At 40.1% G+C, this 18,503-nt stretch overlaps 1 long non-coding RNA gene across 1 annotated transcript; it reads right to left on the bottom strand.

Moving 5' to 3' along the window:
• Positions 1 to 4,195: 4,195 nt before the first annotated feature.
• On the bottom strand, positions 4,196 to 5,461 carry LOC311508309. Its single transcript, XR_014699752.1, has 3 exons — positions 5,192 to 5,461; positions 5,002 to 5,091; positions 4,196 to 4,415 (listed from the first exon to the last, which is right to left on the bottom strand). It is a non-coding gene; the product is annotated as an uncharacterized lncRNA (long non-coding RNA).
• Between the last annotated feature and the right edge of the window lie 13,042 nt (positions 5,462 to 18,503).

The raw sequence follows: 18,503 nt of genomic DNA, 5'->3' as shown, positions 1-18,503 counted from the left end.
GCTGCTGTACCGATAAGCTGAGTGGTTGCCAGTTAGATTCTGACATGTTTGTCAATAACGTTGGGAGGAGGAGCTAATTGACGTACCTGCCTAATGCACGTAAAACACCTGCGGGATCAGTTCTGATAGATATAAAATATTATCTTGCCTGATAAAGTTATGGGCCTTGAGTTTGACATGTGTGGTTTATGAATGATCATTTATTTAATATACAGTAGTATTAGCCAACATAAATATTATATATGATCAATTAAAAAAAAACAAATCATACTAATAGATTAACAGTTAATAAATAAATAAACTTGTTTATATTTTAAAAGTTCATTGGTACAGATTTCATTTAAGATTTAATTAACTGCACTTTGTAAGAGAATGTGTTCATTGTAAAGCATTTCAGGCTTTAAGTATGACTAATTGCTTTCTTGATCATCCCTTTACTAAAAACACCAGCATAAAATAAAACATACCAATGCTGCAGACACAGAATTGAGTTCAGCCTACTGGCACGGCCCTCCAAGATATTTACGGTTTCTCATGTGGCCCCTTGGGAAAAATAATTGCCCACAGCTGGTATCAGTGTCATTCAGTTCTAACAGCCTGGCAAATTGGTCGGCCCAATTTGATTGATGATTACTATATGATTACGGTCCAAAACAACATCAAATGCAGTTTTTTTCATCAAGGTACATGAAACTTGTGTTGCCGGCTGGCTCCCCACACCGCGCTGTCAATGACTCCCAGGCCACACACCCCCAGTCCGCCCCTGCCATCTTGTGTGTGTTTGAATGTGCTCCTCTTCAGCTGCGCGTGTATGTGTGTGTAAGGTCGTTAGGGTCCGGCTGTCATGGCTACCAGGGCCTATCTCCTATCTCTCTCTACCTCCTTCCATCCATTCCTCCTTCACCATCTTTCTCTTTCCTTAAGAAATTAACTAACTGTGTAGACACCTTTTGTGCTCATCTTTCAGACTGATGACCAACAATGTCATGTACATGTTTAACATGAAGGGCCATAAGATGGCCTTTTAAAAAACAGAGATATACTGTAGCACACTGTAATTGGTACATAGTGGTAATTGCACTAATTATTTTTTTAGGTTGACCTTTCGATCAGTAAAGTTGCGATTTTGACGGGCCATGAGGTCCTTGAACAGTTTTGTGCACAACTTATAGGTCCAGTGTGTAAAATGGGGGGGAAACCATGACCATGGGCTCCGAGGACAAAAAAAACTTGTTACCATGACTGGGACAACTGGGAGTATTTACAGGAGCATGGAGCTATGAGGTGAAGATTTAAACCAGTGATTTCAACCTTTTTTGACCCATGCCACATTTTGTTAATTAAAAACATACCACGGCACACCACTAACTAAAAATGTTACAAAATGACACAGTATGGCCTAATACAAATTTGGTCTCTTAATTGTTTAATCTGACTCAGTAATGGACATTGTTATGGCAAGGTCATTATGCAGGCCTACTCCCACTATACCCATTGACATAAAAGAGTATTTAATACCCTGTCAGTCACAATTGCAGATACAGATGCTCAACAATGCCAAATTATTTTTAGGAGCTAAATAATATTTGCTTGGACTTACAGTAGGGATGCAAGAACTTTGACTGATTTTTTTTTTTTTTTTTTTTAGCTATGCCAATCAATTCATGGGGGCTTGTCAACATGTGAGGACTTCCACTCGGGCCTTCAGCCATATTTCGCAGCAAAATGTTACACAAGAGGACTTACACTTATGCATGGGCATCGGACCCATTATATGCGGATGGGACATGTCGCACCCACTTACGGGACCAATAATATTGGACCCATTCACTTTTACTGTCAGTTTTTCACAATTGTTAAAACACATTTTTCGAATCCTCTTGTCCTTTTCTCAGAATTGGAAACACAAACCTCTTTTCTCACACCACATTCACAAAACCTCTGATTCTTTTTGCAAAACCATATCATTGCCTCAAAATAGTTTTACCTCATGTTTGTGCTCAAAACCGAATGTTGTCAGATGTTACAGTAATTGGTCAAAATAGAAACACTGCTGATCAGTCATTACACACTACAACAAAAAATGAGAAACACAATGCCCAGGGCATGTAGCTCATGGAGAAATGTTTGCTGATCACATTACAGTATAGCACATACATTTTCCGTCTCCGAAACTAAAAAAAAAAAAAAAAGATTTCACAACTCTGTCGATTTTTTTCATTTACTATGCATACATCAAACATATAGTAATAGGTAAGACTGAACACAATCGATCACAGAGTCATTGATCTTCATCTGGTCTTTGAGCTGGGTCAGACCACTAAATCAACATTACATGCTACATTTGTCCTATTTACACTTCAGAAAACTTCGCAGGCTGTTGAGAAGTTTAACCCTCCATAAGCGCGGAGTGCTGTCATTACAGCGGTTGCGTCTCCTTGCGCACTTGTGGCATTGATGAGCAGGGATGTAGCAGGAGCCGACTCATCCTCACTTGAAATTTCTTTGCAAAAATGACCGATAAAAACAATATTTCTAAACAAACACTCTTTCCAAGTTAAATGAACTAGATATTAATTTAGGTACGCTTAAATACATTTGTATTGATAACTTAAGAAAACAAGTGTAAGCCATTTTTAAGAATTCAAAACGAACTAACTTTTCATGTTAAATGAACTAGATATTAATTTAGGTATGCTTAAATACATTTGTATTGATAACTTAAGAAAACAAGTGTAAGCCATTTTTAATAATTCAAAACAAACTAACTTTTCATGTCAAGTAACCATGATATTAGTTCAGGTGTATTTAAACCCTTAAGTTATTATAACTTGATCTCAATTGAGTTAACTTAATGTTTCAACTTTCACCTGGAATTTCAAAGCTGAAAATACTTATATGCCCAGTTCTGTGTATGCTCCAGTTGTCATTACAGCATACAGGTAAACTTTACTGTATCAGACATTAATGCTCACAATTAACTATATAAAAACAAAAACAAATCATTTCTTTTTCCAGTTTAATGACAGAAACACAAGGTAATACAAATAACCTTTTATCAGCATCTCAGAGTTTTCAATAAAGACCTTGCAGGCTGAGTAAGACGTGACTGATGTGTTTGCTGGGCTATCACAAAAAAAAATAAAAAATCCTGAAAACTCAACCTTTAGTATAAAATGAAATCAGTCCCACAGGACTTAATTGACCTAACAAATGACAATAAAGACTTTTCCATTTTTTGGCCACAAAACAGAAAACTAAGCCATTGGCCATACTAGAATGTGTGTGAGTAAGTCATAGAGTACAAAAATGCCCAACAACAATGGTTGCATTTCACTGTGTTACCAAAATACTTTTTTAGTTAAGGCATCAAACCTGTAAGCGTTGAAGGTAAATAATGTCACCCTTTTCAACTTTCACCCGGAATTTCAAAGCTGAAAATACTTATATGCCAAGTTCAGACAGTTCACATTACAGCATACAAGTAAACTTTACTGTATCAGACACTAATGATCAGAACAAACTAAATCTAAAAAATAAAACAATGAATTTCTTTCTCCAGTTTAACGACAGAAAGACAAGGTAATACAAATAACCTTTGATCTTAATCTGAACAGTTTGGTCAAAAAATGTTCTTAGCTTAATGATAGAGTGGTAAAGTAATACAAATAACCTTTTATCAGCATCTCAGAGTTTTCAATAAAGACCTCGCAGGCCGAGTGAGATGTGAATGATTTGTGTTTGCTGGGCTATCACAAAAAAAAACAAAAAAAACCTGAAAACTCAACCTTAGGTGTAAAATTCTTACCCACAGGACTTAATTGACATAACATAAATGACAATGGAGACTTTTCCATTTTTTGGGCCACAAAACAAAAAACTAAGCCATTGGCCATACTAGAATGTGTGTGAGTAAGTATAGAGTATAAAAATGCTCAACAAAAATAGTTACATTTCACTGTGTGTAAAGACATCAAACCCCTAAGTGTTGCAGGTAAATAATATCAGACTTTTAACTCACAACCTTTTGGGAACTAAGTGGCTTCAAGGGCGGTTAATAAACACAAGCTGAATTCAAAAAGAAAACTGGAGAAGATTCTGTGTATCACCTACTCGGTTGTACGAAAAATTCTATTCCTTAGACCATGAACCCTCGCAGAGCAGTGGTCAGCACCAATGTTCATGAGAACCTTCTGGATGACCTCAAAGGTGTATCGTAGCTCTTTCGGATAGTCAATGTTCAGCACATAGAGTAGACCCATTAGCATAGCTACTGCTTGTGAGAAGTCCTTGATGTCATGCAGGATGATTTGATCCTCGAGCACCACAGACAAGTCAAGGAGGTCCTCTCCATCTTTTATCAGGATGATGCCGACATTCATATCTCTTGCCATGCTGTCTTCAGTGTCTGTGGCCTGTCCAAACCAAGGCAAAATAAGGACCGGTGTAAAATGTGTTAAACTTGAGCACCACAACATTGGGACTAATGGGTTGAAGATTTTGCACAATGTCAGAAAAGTCAAATGGTTCTCACACTTTACCCGTCATTCCCCAACATGGAGAATAGGGAATTTTTAAACTCCGCTTGTCCCCCACTGCCTCAAATGATAACTTTGAAACATTTTCCACACTAAATTCGTTGTAGATTTTCTATTCATTCCCTTGTGCCTGATCAGATTTTTTAATTAATGTGTAGGTTTTTGCTTGTATGTTACTGTTCTGTGTGGATCATGCAAATTAATAAACTGTCCAACAAAAAGCTAATTTTCGAGTGAGTACACACCAGGCCAATAATCAGAGGTTGAATGATAAGCGTCAAGCTGGTCAATGAGTGTTTGTGGCACAAATTTGAGCGGTACAGGCAGCTACACCAATACAGGCAAATCATTGCTGGCACATTTGTCACATCAGAGGTAACACAGCCATGGGCAATCAGCATCATGGTCAGTTTGCTAAAATTGGCCTGGTGTATGCTTATATAGGTAATAAAACCAGGCTTACTTCTGCAGTCCTGAGAAACCCTGAGGGGTCTTCACTGAGGAAATATGGCAATGCTCTTAAAGTGACCGCCCTTTTCATTCTGTTGGAATTCTTCAAAGACAGAGCACATAATTTAGGACACATGCCACTTAAACAGTTACAAAAAATAATAATAATAATACGGTATCGAAAGTAAAATTTGAGCACTTACATCCTCGAGCTTGCATAGGAGATTCTTAAGCTCTGGAAATCTCGCAGTCTTGGCCTGATAGAGCGTCAATAACCAAGGCAAATGTTGGTCCAGCCCAGTAAAAAAGGATTCTGTCAAATCAGCGGAGGTGATGCGCTTGAATTCAGCTTTAATCTTTCAAAAAGAAAAAGGAAAAAAAAAAAACATCATTTTTAGATGGATCTGCACAAAGACCTCGACCATCTTGCAGCCAGACAACACATTGGCAAACATGCAGCTTTTGATCTGTAACTGGGTCCAGACATGAAAACTCTAATGGACACAAAAGGTGGTAAGACAATGTTAACAATGAAACAATTTAATTTATCCAACTTAATTGGGTAGAAACCACCCCGATACAAAATTAAAACTGCAAATGATTAGTCTGTAACCCTGATTAAAGACACTTACCTGTTGCTCTGTAAATAAAGCTGGCTACTTAATCTTCACCTCTGACACAGGTGGCTCTTCTTCCACAATTTGTTTTCTCCGCAAGGAGAAGGTGCTGGCCATCATCTCTTCAATTTTCTTCATATCTGCTTTCTTCTTCTTCATCTCTGCAATAATCTGCAATCTCTCTTCTTCCAGGACATCTTTATCTCTTCCCTCGGGAAAGTCTGGAAGGAAGTTGACCTCAGATTTTTTAGCTCTCTTGATTTTCTGTTTTGGTCCTGAGGAGCGGCTGTTAACTTGAAGTTCAGAGCAACCAGCTATACGAAGCTTGTTCCTGTAGTTTCCCATTTTGAATTTCAAGCTGAATTTCCAACAGTACCAACCCTTTGAAGACCCAGATTCCCGAAGGCAAGGATGTTTTTTGATGAGACTCTGTGCAACAATGTCATATTCCTCTCGTGATGGGTAGGCAGTGTATGTGTAAATTGTTTCCGCCAGCTTGTCAAGAATCTCACTTTTAGTGTCTTTCCTTATATTCAGCAAAGTTCCATCTTTCTGGTAGGCTTCATTGCCACTTTTAAGCTGCAACTCTACATCATATGAAAATCTTGGTATCTCAAATACCTCAGGCCAAGGCTGTCGTCTGGTGGAAATGTCTTCAAGAGAACCTGTGGATGGCTCCAAACTTGCGGTGTCCAATGTTGAATCTGTGTGGTACGACTCAGTTACGTTCTTGACAGTTACCTTCAATGTCGCCCTTCCTTCAGGAAGATCAGACAAGTTTGTCAAGTTGCACAGCTCATTGTCAAAGTCTTTATCTTTGTACTGGACTATCAGATCACCTTCCACTCTAAGCTTAGATTTCAGTAATGAGAAGAATTCCTCAAGTGTCTCTGGCAAACTATCGACCTGTATCTTCCTGATGTCATCTTTGTTGACAATTATTCGGAGCAGCATACTGGGCACAGGAATAAGACAATAAAGAGTTTCATAATACTACCGTAACAGTACTAATGAAAGAATTTTGAAGAAAACGGAGGGGCATTCACCTTATACACACAAAATGAAATCTTCATAAGAGCACAACAAAACCAATCTTCTTCAGATGTCAGAGCTTTGCAATGAAGCTGGGAATGAGGAAAAGAACATGTAAATGACAAGATGCAAAGGGTAGACTGCACATAGGGTAGAATGTAAGAATCAATGACCTCTGATAGTGAGGTGATTGTAATGTAATTGTGAATACTGTAGTGGTCTAACAAAAATCACTGTTAATTCTACTACTACTTCTACTTCATTAAACGATAAACAGTGGCATGTTAACATTGTGCAAGACATGTATGTAATTCTGCAATTAACCCACTTCAATCCAGCAGAAATACTTTAGGAGAGACCAGAAGTTTCTCTTGAACCATATATGCCGACAAAGGGAAGCAGTCATTGAGCTCCTCTGGCTGGACTACAAGCAGTTTAGCAGAGGGGCTTTTGCAGACCTCGAAGCATCGCAAGTGCTCGATGTACCAGGATGTATATGGTTCCAAAACAAAAAAGGGGTTGTTTTCAACAATTAGCATGTGAACAATCTTTCCAAAGTCAGGAAGTCCACCTGTGCTCCCAGATGATAAAAACATCCCTTGAGTGTACTCGGTTCCATGTAAATACACAGTTTTTGTGAGAGCAACAGCTGTCACATTTCTGAATTTCCTCCTAATAGTGTCTTTGACAGAAGGGTCCAAAATATCCAGGGACACGGTTGACAGATTTCCAACTTCCAGTGCTGGTTTGAACAAGTCTGGCATGCCCATGTAGTATGCCAGTTGAAGCTGATGCCTAGAGGCTAAAGTTAGTAGTATATTTTTGAAGTTCTTAACATCACGAACAGTTGTCTTAAAAAAACTGTGCTTGGCCTCAAATCTGAAAGTCCAAAAGTTCAACTAAGGCCCAAAACAGCGAGTAAGATGTGGGTAGTGCTCTATGTAATGATGTTTGGGTTTTAACCTAAACTCAGGAAACACCTCTTGCAAGACTTGCCGGTGTTCAAAAATTCTGGCTTCAAGATAAAACAACTTTTCATCTGTGAATGTAGATGATGCTAGAATTTCCACAATGTCTTTAATGTCCAAGATGATTTCCCAAATCCTATCATTCTCTGGAATTTTACTGCCAATGAGCAAGGGTAACAGCCTTAGACGTGACCAATTTTCATGCCCATTCCCACCTATTGTTCTTTTTGATTTAAAAGTCTTTGGGATGATCTGTGGCTTATTAGTCTTATCTGAGAATTTATAGGGAAAACGTCTAATGGAGGTATTCAATTCCTCTAAGGTAAAGTATTTTTTGTCAATCAATGACTTTAAACACAAACTCAATTCGACAGGCACAATTCCTTCCAATAAATCGTGTAACAAGTCAGGTGGAAAACCTGTTATGCAGTGAAGGTATGTTAGCTTGTTTAGGACACAATCTGCTTTTACTCCATCAACAACAACGGCCTCGTTCTCTTTAACTCTTTGAACAGCTTCAGTGTGTAACAGCTTTGTTCTCAGTGGAGACAAACCATCCCTTACAGAGACAGTCTGAATAGCATCATGGCTGGCAAAACAAAATCTACAGAATTTGTCAACATTGAATGACTCTTGAAAGCCCGCCAATGAATGTGCACCTAAATTGTCTGATGACACATACAAGGCTGTGCCTTTGATGAAACGACCTAACCTATCAATGTAAAAGCCTTGATTTTCAAGTGTACAAAGCTCCTTTAGAAGTGGTTCAGTAACTGATTCAAACCCAAACCTTTTCACATCATTACTGTTGCTTAGTACTGCAAGGTATATATTGGATAAGGTTGATCTGTATTTAGAAGGCAAATCTGAAAGTACCCAGTAAATAGCAGTAATTTTATGTTTCCTTCTTGATGTCCCTAAAGGGTTACACACTTCAAATTCATCAACATATAATCCGATGGAAATGGCCAGGTCTTCACCTCCTGAAAAGAGTGGGTTTTGTTTATAGTACAGCCCGTCACGAAATGATTTGTAGTCATCAGACTGAGATGTACTAGTCGACTGTTCAAGGATTTTGTCAATTACATCACCTCTATTCAATAGCTTTGGTAAAAGAATTGAAATTGGGACATACACAAATGTTCTCTTGTGCAGATCATCTAATACATATTCAACTGGCTCGACAACTTCAAAGCTACTCTTGTAAATCAACTGCCTTCTATACTCAGTTCCTAGAGGGCCACGATCTGAAAGACAGCTAAGAGGATTGGATTTCTGAAGTGCCTCAGTAACTATTTTAAGAGTAGCATCCTCAATATTTAAGTTGTGTTCTTCAATAACTTCTTGCACAGTAGTTTTTGAAAGTTCACCAGCTAAAATACCAATTTCGTGAAATTTCCTGTGTCGCTGCCTTTGACACGTGCAAAATTGTTTGCACTCGTAAAAGCAAAGAACAAAGTTTTCTCTTAATTTTTTCCTTTATATCACTGCTCTTTTCAATCTCATCATCATCTGACTGGATCTGGCCATATTCTTCACCCCCTGACTGTGTGTTAGTATTGTCTGATTCTGCTGTAGTATTTGTAACCTCCCCTTCTAATTGTGGGCCTAGAAGAAGCTCGGTTTTAAAATCTTGAAATGTGTTGGAGTTATGGTATCGACTTTTGTGTGCTGTAAAACTGGAACTTATGCTTGTTTTAAAATTACAGCTGCTAAATGGGCAATGGACAGTTTCTTTGTTCTTCAAATGTGTGCCAAGATGACGAAAATATATTTTAGTGTCTGCAGGTTCTTCAAAGTCACATAAATGGCATCGGATTCTAAAAGTCACTGGTTTACTGCTGCTCGATCCATGTTGCCTCACATGCTTTCGGAGAGACTTGTGTGACTGAAAGTAGCATGTGCAATCACTGTAAATGCAGGGGAGAGCTAATCTTCTTCCATAGTGACCATGACTAGATTGATAGTGTTCAAGAATTCGGCGGCGATTTGTAGTGGCATAAGTGCAAAACTTACATATCCATCTCATTCGTGAAAAACCAATGTTATCGAACAGGACCTGAAAAACAAAAATCTAATATAAGTACAATGGCGATTGCTTCCAATATCTTTTATAACCATTACAGTCCTCACAATACAACCACCACTTCCCATTTCTCTCAGCTCATAGGCCTACTTCTCAAGTTCAATAACTACTGAATATTTCAAAAATACTTTTAATAGATTTAAGCTATGTTAAGCATTGTGTAAAAGGTACCACGATACAAAATATCAACTGTGCATCACGGTCTTGAATGTCTGTGTCAATTCCTAAATATGTTGGTCACCTAATATTTAATTATGGAAAAACATCATCAGGCTGCCTGTTTCATTTACACCTGGGAAAAGCGCTCGACCAGAGCCCCTTTGAAAAATTCTCTGGCTCCACTGAGAGTTAAGTTAAAACGTGGTTAGCCTCACTGGATTGTAGGCTAACGTTACATGAAATGTCCACAAGAAAGACTAAACTAGCAAATCATGCAACCACTGTGGTCTCTACCTTTGGTTATAACAGTCTGGCGGGAAGTCGACGTTTAGCAATGTAAAAGTAGCCTACACTGGTAAAATGCCTTGAGGGGCAGCGAGCCACTCGCCACACAAGATAGTAAACCTGAGTTCAATGGTCGTCATTTGTATTGTGCCAATTTGTTGGAAACCTACACGTTTTAATCGCTAAAACAACCCCTTTCATTGAAATACAAGACGGTAAACTTAGAGCTAACGTTACCTCACAAACGACATGTCTAATGTTACTAGCTAGCAGACTCTGTTCTTCTTCATGACTCAAACTACGCAGACGGTAATAAAAGCCACATTGAGGTCAATTTAGCTTCGCATATCGTCTCGGTAAAAACAATACATAAAACACTGAAATGTCAATCTTAATATTTCGCTCCGACCTACAGATTCCATTAACTAGCCTGGTTTAGCAGAGCAATTGGGATAAAGGGCGTTAGTTTAAAAGTATTACATTTCCAATCTATGTTGTAAAGTTTAGCTGCTGACTTTCCAGCTAGTTGCTTTAATATACCATTTAGTAACTGTTTTACTGTAAACTGTTAAGGTTACTTACTTTATTAGTCGTGAGGTTTCTCCACCACAGTTAAGATCTTCGGATCGTTGTCAACGAGAGAAAATGGCCGAGAGGTGCACAGGCCATGGCACAGGCAACGTCTTTGTCACCGTCAATGACGTCGTTCAAAGCAGGTTCAACGTGGTTACGTATTATGAGCCAGCCAATCACAAAAGCGTTCATCTGGATATTATATTGACTGTCATTCTTAATTCCAGTCAAATACTGTTTTGAGATCGTATTAACATTTCATTGAGTTCAGACCCCAAAACACAAAAAAAAACAAGTTGTCACAACAATTTCCATGTTTTGTAGTTATTATGACAAATAATTGTAAGTTATCATAAATACAATGAAGTCTTATTTTTTACAGTGTATGAATAACCGGGTTTCTCTGTGTTCCAGGTAAACACCATATCCCGGATATGCTCAAAGCCTCAAAATCGGGATACTAAAGACCATGTAAACGCAGTCAATGAGTCTCCTCTCCTGGACGAGCCTATCGATCTCTTGCTGACGCCTAGATCCAACTACCTGTCCCTCTTGTTTCTTCGGTTTTTCAACCACACCAAATCTTTCCTTACCATAATCATAAACAAGATCTCCCATTTTCTCCAACTTACTCTCCGCTGTCCCTTTAAGCCTACCTAGCGCACTACCCAAATCACTATTGATGTCCTCCCACTGCCTACTATCAGCTGCACCTGGCCATTTGATCCTTGATTTCTGACCGCTAATTTTCTCCCTCTTTAGCTGGCTGGCCTCTCTGTCTGCCTCAGTGCTTGTACCTGCCTCAACGTTAGGGGTGCTAATGTCCTGCGAACTGTGGGTTACTTCCTGTCGCTGGACTTCAACCAACTGACATAACGCACTTCTTAAGAAGTAGCTATCAGTGCGGGGTCCCTGTGTTCCCTCCGCCAAGCACTTTTTCCTCTGAGGCCCTTCATCGTTCTTATCTTTTGCCAGCCACACACAAACCTGCTGCTTCTTCCCATCTCCATCTGAACTAGTGGCTTCCAATAACAAGCTTTGCCTATTCAGTGTCAAATTCATTCCAGGGTCAAAACCGTGTCAGTCATAGGTGAGTCATAGAATTTCAAAAAGTATGTATTTACAACCTGAAAAGCCAGGAAACAAGTCCTATGAAGAAATAGTGACAATATTAAAAGAACACTATGCGCCTAAGCCACTGATTATTGCAGAGAGGTTCAGATTCCATAAAAGGAACCAAGAAGAGGGTGAATCTGTTTCACAATTCGTAGCTGTACTGAAACGGTTATATGAACATTGTGAATTTGGACTTTCACTCAGCGATACCATACGTGACCGGCTGGTGTGTGGTCTACGCAGTGAGGCTATTCAGAAACGACTACTGACTGAGGCTAACCTGAGACTGGAAAAAGCCATAGAGATCAGTACGTCAATGGAGATGGCTGCCAGAGAAGCACAGCAGCTGAGTGCATCAACCCAAGTGCACAAGTTGTCCATTGAGACCAAGAACAAGGCAGCAGCTGGCCAACCTTGCTACCGTTGTGGGAAAAATGGTCACAAGGCACCAGAGTGTTGGTGTAAGGACTTAGACTGCAGAAACTGTGGTAAGAAAGGCCACATTGACTGGCCTGTAAAAACAAAAAAAAAAACAGCCACACAAACAGTATGGTGAGAGAAAGAAAAGTGGCGTCCACAGAGACAAAAAGAAATGTGAATAAGATGGAACATGAACAGGATGTACAGAGTTACAGTGAGTCTGATGATGAAGATACGGTGCATGTTTTAGCTGTCAAGGATGATGAGGATGATGGATACTGGGTCACACCGCTACTGGAGAACGAACCAGTACGGATGCAGGTGGATACTGGTACACGTGTATCCATGGTATCAGAAGTTGTTTACCAAGAGAAGCTGCAACATCTTGCTCTTCGAGAGACCAAGCTGAAGTTAAGGACGTACACTGGTGAGCCTGTTCCAGTGTTAGGAGTTGTGGATGTGACAGTGGAACACAATGGACAGAAAAAGACTGCTACTGTACATCATTCCAGGAAATCGTTCGGCTCTGCTAGGCCGTCGGTGGTTAAAAAAGATCAGACTGAATTGGCAAGAAGTGTTTGAAGTTATGGATGGACAAACAAGCCCTCTACAGAAGATCTAAAAAAAGCACCCTAAAGTTTTCGATGGAGAACTTGGCAGCATGAAAGACATTGTGGTTAAACTGAAAATAAAACCAGGAACCACACCGAGTGCCTAAAGGCTAGACCTGTTCTGTATGCCATCAAACCAAAAGTTGAGGCAGAACTAGACAGACTAGTGAAGAGTGGAGTTTTGGAACCTGTGAGCACAAGTGAATGGGCTACTCCCATTGTCCCAGTCATATAAAAAGGTGAGGCTCGAAGAATCCGTGGTGATTTTAAAGTCACTGTGAACCCTGTCTTGACTGTAGAACAGTACCCATTGCACCTCACTGATGACCTCTTTTCAGGTTTGGCTGGAGGACAGAAGTTTAATAGGATAGATTTATCTCAAACATATCTTCAGATGCATGTGGATCCAGAGTCACAGGAGCTGTTGACCATAATGACACACAAAGGCCTGTACAAGTACAGGAGGCTCCCTTTTGGGATCACATCTGCTCTGGCGCTTTTCCAAAGAGCCATGGATAAGATCCTGAGTGGTCCTTCAGGGGTCCAGTGCTACCTGGATGACCTGCTCATCACAGGACCAGATGAGCAGTCGCACTTGAAGAATCTGGATGCCACACTACAAAGACTGTAGGAATATGGTCTGAGAGTCAGGAAAACCATGTGTGAGTTTTTCCAACCATCTGTCGAGTACCTGGGACATGTGATCGACAGCACAGATCTCCACAAGGCACCACCAAAGCGGAAGGCTATTGTGGAGGCGCCATCCCCGAAAAATGTGAGTCAGTTGAGGTCATTCCTTGGTTTGCTGACATGCTATGCAAGATTTGTGCCTAACCTTGCCAATAAAATGAAGCCTCTGCATGCTTAACAAAACAAAGACATGGAAGTGGACAGACAAATGTGAGACAGCTTTCAAAGATGTGAAGATGGCCCTCTCCGAGTCTGAGGCCCTTGCCCACTTTGACCCCACATTACCCCTTCAGCTGGCATGTGATGCCTCACCTTATGGGGTGGGTGCAGTCATGTCTCACATCATGCCATCAGGAGAAGAGAGACCAATCGCCTTTGCATCGAGGACACTGAGCAAAGCAGAAAGCAATTATGCATAGATCGAGTGGGAGGCACTGTCTATAGTGTTTGGAGTCAAGAAATTTCATCAGTATCTCTTCGGCAGAAAATTTACACTACTGACAGACCATCGACCTCTAACCTCCATTTTTGGTCCTTACACTGGCACACTGGCAGCCAGTCGTATGCAGCGATGGGCTCTGTTGTTGTCCGGCCACCAGTATGACATCAAGTGTAGGCGGTCAGATCAGCACCAGAATGCTGATGGGCTCTCAAGGTTCCCATTGCCTGTTACACACCCTGAGCCCACAAAAGCTGAGATCTTCTATTTCAAGGAAGTGACGGCTGCTCCAGTAACCTCGACGCATGTGAAGAAATACACACGCACTGACCCGGTTCTGTCAGAGGTTATGGACATTGTCACTCATGGCAGAAGAGGAGAGATGACACCAAGCTTGAAGCCTTACTTGGTGAGACAAAATGAGCTTTCAGTCCAGTCTGGATACTTACTGTGGGTCTATCGTGTCATCATTCCACCGAGAGAAAGTGCTTGCTGAGCTTCACACTGGACACTGTGGCGTGGTGCGGATGAAAGAAATCGCACGGAGCTATTTCTGGTGGCCAGGCCTGGATGCAGCTATAGAAGAGAAAGCAAAGTCCTGTTCTGCGTGCCAGAAACTGAGAAACCTCCCACAGCTGGCCAGAAGAACCATGGCACAGAATCCACATCGACTTTGCTGGACCACTGGAGAACCACATGTTCTTAGTGGTAGTCGACGCTCATAGTAAATGGCCAGAAGTTGCCATTATGAAGAGCACGAGAGAGAACCATCGAGGAGTTAAGATCCATCTTTGGCCCACCACAACAGCTTGTTAGCGATAACGGCCCACAACGCGTGCCTGAAGAGTTCAAGACATTCATGGAAGAAAATGGTATTCAGCATATCAATTCTGCACCATATCACCCAGCTACAAATGGACTTGCTGAAAGATTTGTACAAACCATGAAACAAGCTCTCAAATCCTCTCAATGCACACAGTCACTCAACCGGCATCTCAATGCTTTTCTGTTGTCATATCGAAACACACCTTATGCGACAACAAAGGTGACTCCTGCCCCGTATATGCTCAAGAGACAGCTCCGCACTCGACTTGACCTCCTGAGACCCCAAAACATCTCTTCTGGAGGAAACTCGCCGATCAACTACTCCACACTTCTGGTTCCTGTAATGACTCACCTCAGTCAGCATCTTTTGTTCCGGAGATGGAGGCAACACCCATCACCAGAAGAACTCCAGAAGCAACCTGACGGAATGGACAGTGCTCCAGGCACACCTAAACCTGCTCAGGTGCCTACTCCAGGCATCGCTTCCAGTCCAGGACTGCTGCAATCTTCACTGAGAGACAATGTGACTGACTTACCTACAGGTCGCATTTACCTCAGACGAAACAGATGACCTCCTGATAGACTGTCTTTGTAGTCTAGTGACTAACCCATTACAGTGGGGCAGAATAATCCCCTTTGGGTTCAGTCCAGATTTAGGTAGTCTACCCTCTCTCTGTAGTTCAGGCGAAAGTTTTACAGCCATTACATGTTTGTCAAAAGTGAAATGTTTACTTTTGTAAATGTGTTTTATATTGACTGCATAAGTTTGTCCCTTATGGGCTACAGGACGCCCCCCCTGTGTTACGTGTTTGTCGCAGTACGATGTGTCTGCTTTTTTGCCCTTGTTCAGTGGCCGATCGGGCTAAACGCTCGCTTCCCGGCGATAGTGCACTGCGCTGGTCAGCTGGTTGCTGCATGTGCTGCCTGTAGGGCTAACCCTTTACGGACATTTTAATGGGTGAAAGAGACTTATTTTGAATTATTTGGTTCCTTTTCCCTTATGATGATTTAGATTTAGTCTTTAGTTTCAGATGTTTGTTTTTCTGTTTCTTAATTGACTGCTATTTTCATTTCAATTTTGTTTGCTTGATTTATGTTAGGCTGTTTCTGTTTAGTTTGATGTAGCTTTATAATGCCTTATTTAATGTTATTGTGTAATTCTGTTTAGTAAGATAGTATTTTTGATAGATTAATCTGTGTTTTGTTTAAATTTATTTTCAATATTGTGACTTTAATTTCGTTCTTTTGTTGGGATTTTTCTTGTTTGACTTAAAAGATAATTTGAGTATGGTTTATGATCTTGTTTAGCTTTGATTTTGTTGTGTAAGCCCTATTAATTTTGTGAGCCCAAGGTGGTGGTCCCCCTGTTTTTTTGTGTGTGTGAATGTAGCCCCCATTTTGAGTTTTCACAGTGCATCTGCTTGGTGTGGTTTTAAGGTGCCTTATTTGATTTAGGGATCCCTTCACTCTCTGTACCCTGAGCTCCACTGGTAAGCCACAGCACTGATCGGTCCCCATTTAATCCCGGTTAATTTAAGTTTCCCCCGTGTGACCGATAGTGTTCTTAACAACGAAACAAAGATTTGGTTTTACTTGATAATTGTAATAAAAACATTTTAACTATTTTGGAATACGTCTCCCTTAATGCTACTTACCTGTGTGCTTTGGGTTTGAAATTGTTAAAACTATCTCCTTGGGCGCAATTCCCAAGGTGGCGTTGTCGGTGTGGTAGAAAAGTGGCGACAGAGCCTAATTTAGGTCTAAAATTCACCTCTCTCTCGTGCCGCCACATGTTGTAAGTCACGTGTTAAGAATTCTCTTCCGGAGTTGAGAAGCAATACATGCACACCTGCAATTCTCCCTGGTCTCCCGTTTCTTCATTATTAGCTGTAGTACATAACAGTACACAACAATAGCTTCTTATTCTGAATGAATGAGACAAAACTACGCTGACGCAGGCTACTCTGGATGCATTGGGTTTACACTACCAAAAGACACATGCAACCCAGACCACCTCCAAATGTGGTCAGAGATCGGATCTCTCAAGTGCGACCTCAGTGAGTCCTGGGTGTGTTCACACTTGTCTTTTATTGTCCAGATAGGATCTTAATGCAAGGTCTGAACAGGTCTTAATAAGATGGCAAGTGAGTGTAGATGTCAAGATATTATTATAGTTAAAACTATCAAGTCAAGCAAAGACAGCTGTGAAAACTGGAACAAAAAACAGGAGATGTCAAGTCTGACAAGCCCGAGGGAGGCAGCTCCAACTACTGTAATTAGGGCACTATTTTAGCACTGTCTCTTTGTACTGAAGAAGGGCACATAACCATGGCTCAATATTCCACGAGTTCTCTCAGTCCTCACAGATGGGTATAAATCTCTTTTGGGTTGTATAATTACCAAGATAATTTTATCCGTAATGATACTTGTCAGTCAAGAATGCTGAAAAAATTAAAGAACTTTCTCTCTGTGAAAATTTTCCAGCAGATTTCTTTCTTGATTTATGTGTCAGGGGAAGAGGAAAAGGAACAGAGATGAAGAAAGAGAGAGAAAATGTCTCATCTATGATAGGCTGACTACATAAAGCCCTCAGTGGGAATGGTGTGTATTCCTCACTTAGCCTTAAACCACAAGTCATGCTTCATTATTTTCTTTTGACTTTTTATTGTCTTTTAAAGGCTTTTGTAATTAGAGATGCTGTTATGAGGCTCAGTGATGCATTAGTCTCCCATAGGCTACAGACAGAACTGTACCAAGGGCTAAGGTGTTACTATCCATAAAAAAAAAAAAAAAGAATCTTACTGACCTGGCTATGTGTAAGATCTCTGTATGATCTGTTTTCAATAAATCTCAACACAACTTAACAAAAAAAATAGTCTCTATTAACATACTTATACATATTTAGCACATATATATATATATGCACAAAATATCCTTTCTTTCTACTTAGTTAAATTTGAGTGTAATTGACAATTACAAAAGCGTGGTTGATACTGGCAATTCTTTCATGAAAACCTTGCCAAATTTGTTCTTCTTCAATATACTGAGCCACAATGGACAACCAGGACTCAGAATAATTAATAAATGGAGAAAACTCCACCTGGGAAAAAACACTTATGTATTCTCAATTTTTCACCATGCACTATTATTCCTCAGGAGTGATCACAATTTCTTGTTTTAATATTTTAGTGTTCTTACTTAAGCTTCAGAATTCCCTCCAGGTGGAGCACTAGATCACCTTGACATTTCATCCTGACATCTAAAACCTGTGGAATAAAGTATTTTTTATTAAATTCTATAAATATAAGTTATGCTTGCCAAGGGAGACTTGAACCTGATCCTTTCAGATGGAAGAAGGGGCTGGTAAAATAAATTTAAAACAATGATTCTGATTACCGCAGAAGGATTTGTTCATTGCACATTTGCACATTGTCACTTAAAGCATAAACCACAGGGACTGTCAGAGAAAGATTTGTATGTATGTCTTAATTTATACATCACTTTACCAAATAATTTATTAGATTTATTATCAACAAAGTGTTTTATTAATTAAATAGTTTAACTTTAAAGCAAGCTTTGTTGATTATTGTATCAGTCTTATAAGTAATACGTAGATACTGTGTCAGTACTGGCGACCTGTCCAGGGTGTACCCCGCCTCTTGCTCGATGACATCTGGGATAGGCTCCAGTCCCA

The sequence above is a fragment of the Chelon labrosus genome (genome assembly GCF_963514085.1).
Source record: "Chelon labrosus genome assembly, chromosome: 23".
NCBI classification, from domain to species: Eukaryota; Metazoa; Chordata; class Actinopteri; order Mugiliformes; family Mugilidae; genus Chelon; species Chelon labrosus.
This window is presented reverse-complemented; position numbering and strand designations above follow the sequence as displayed.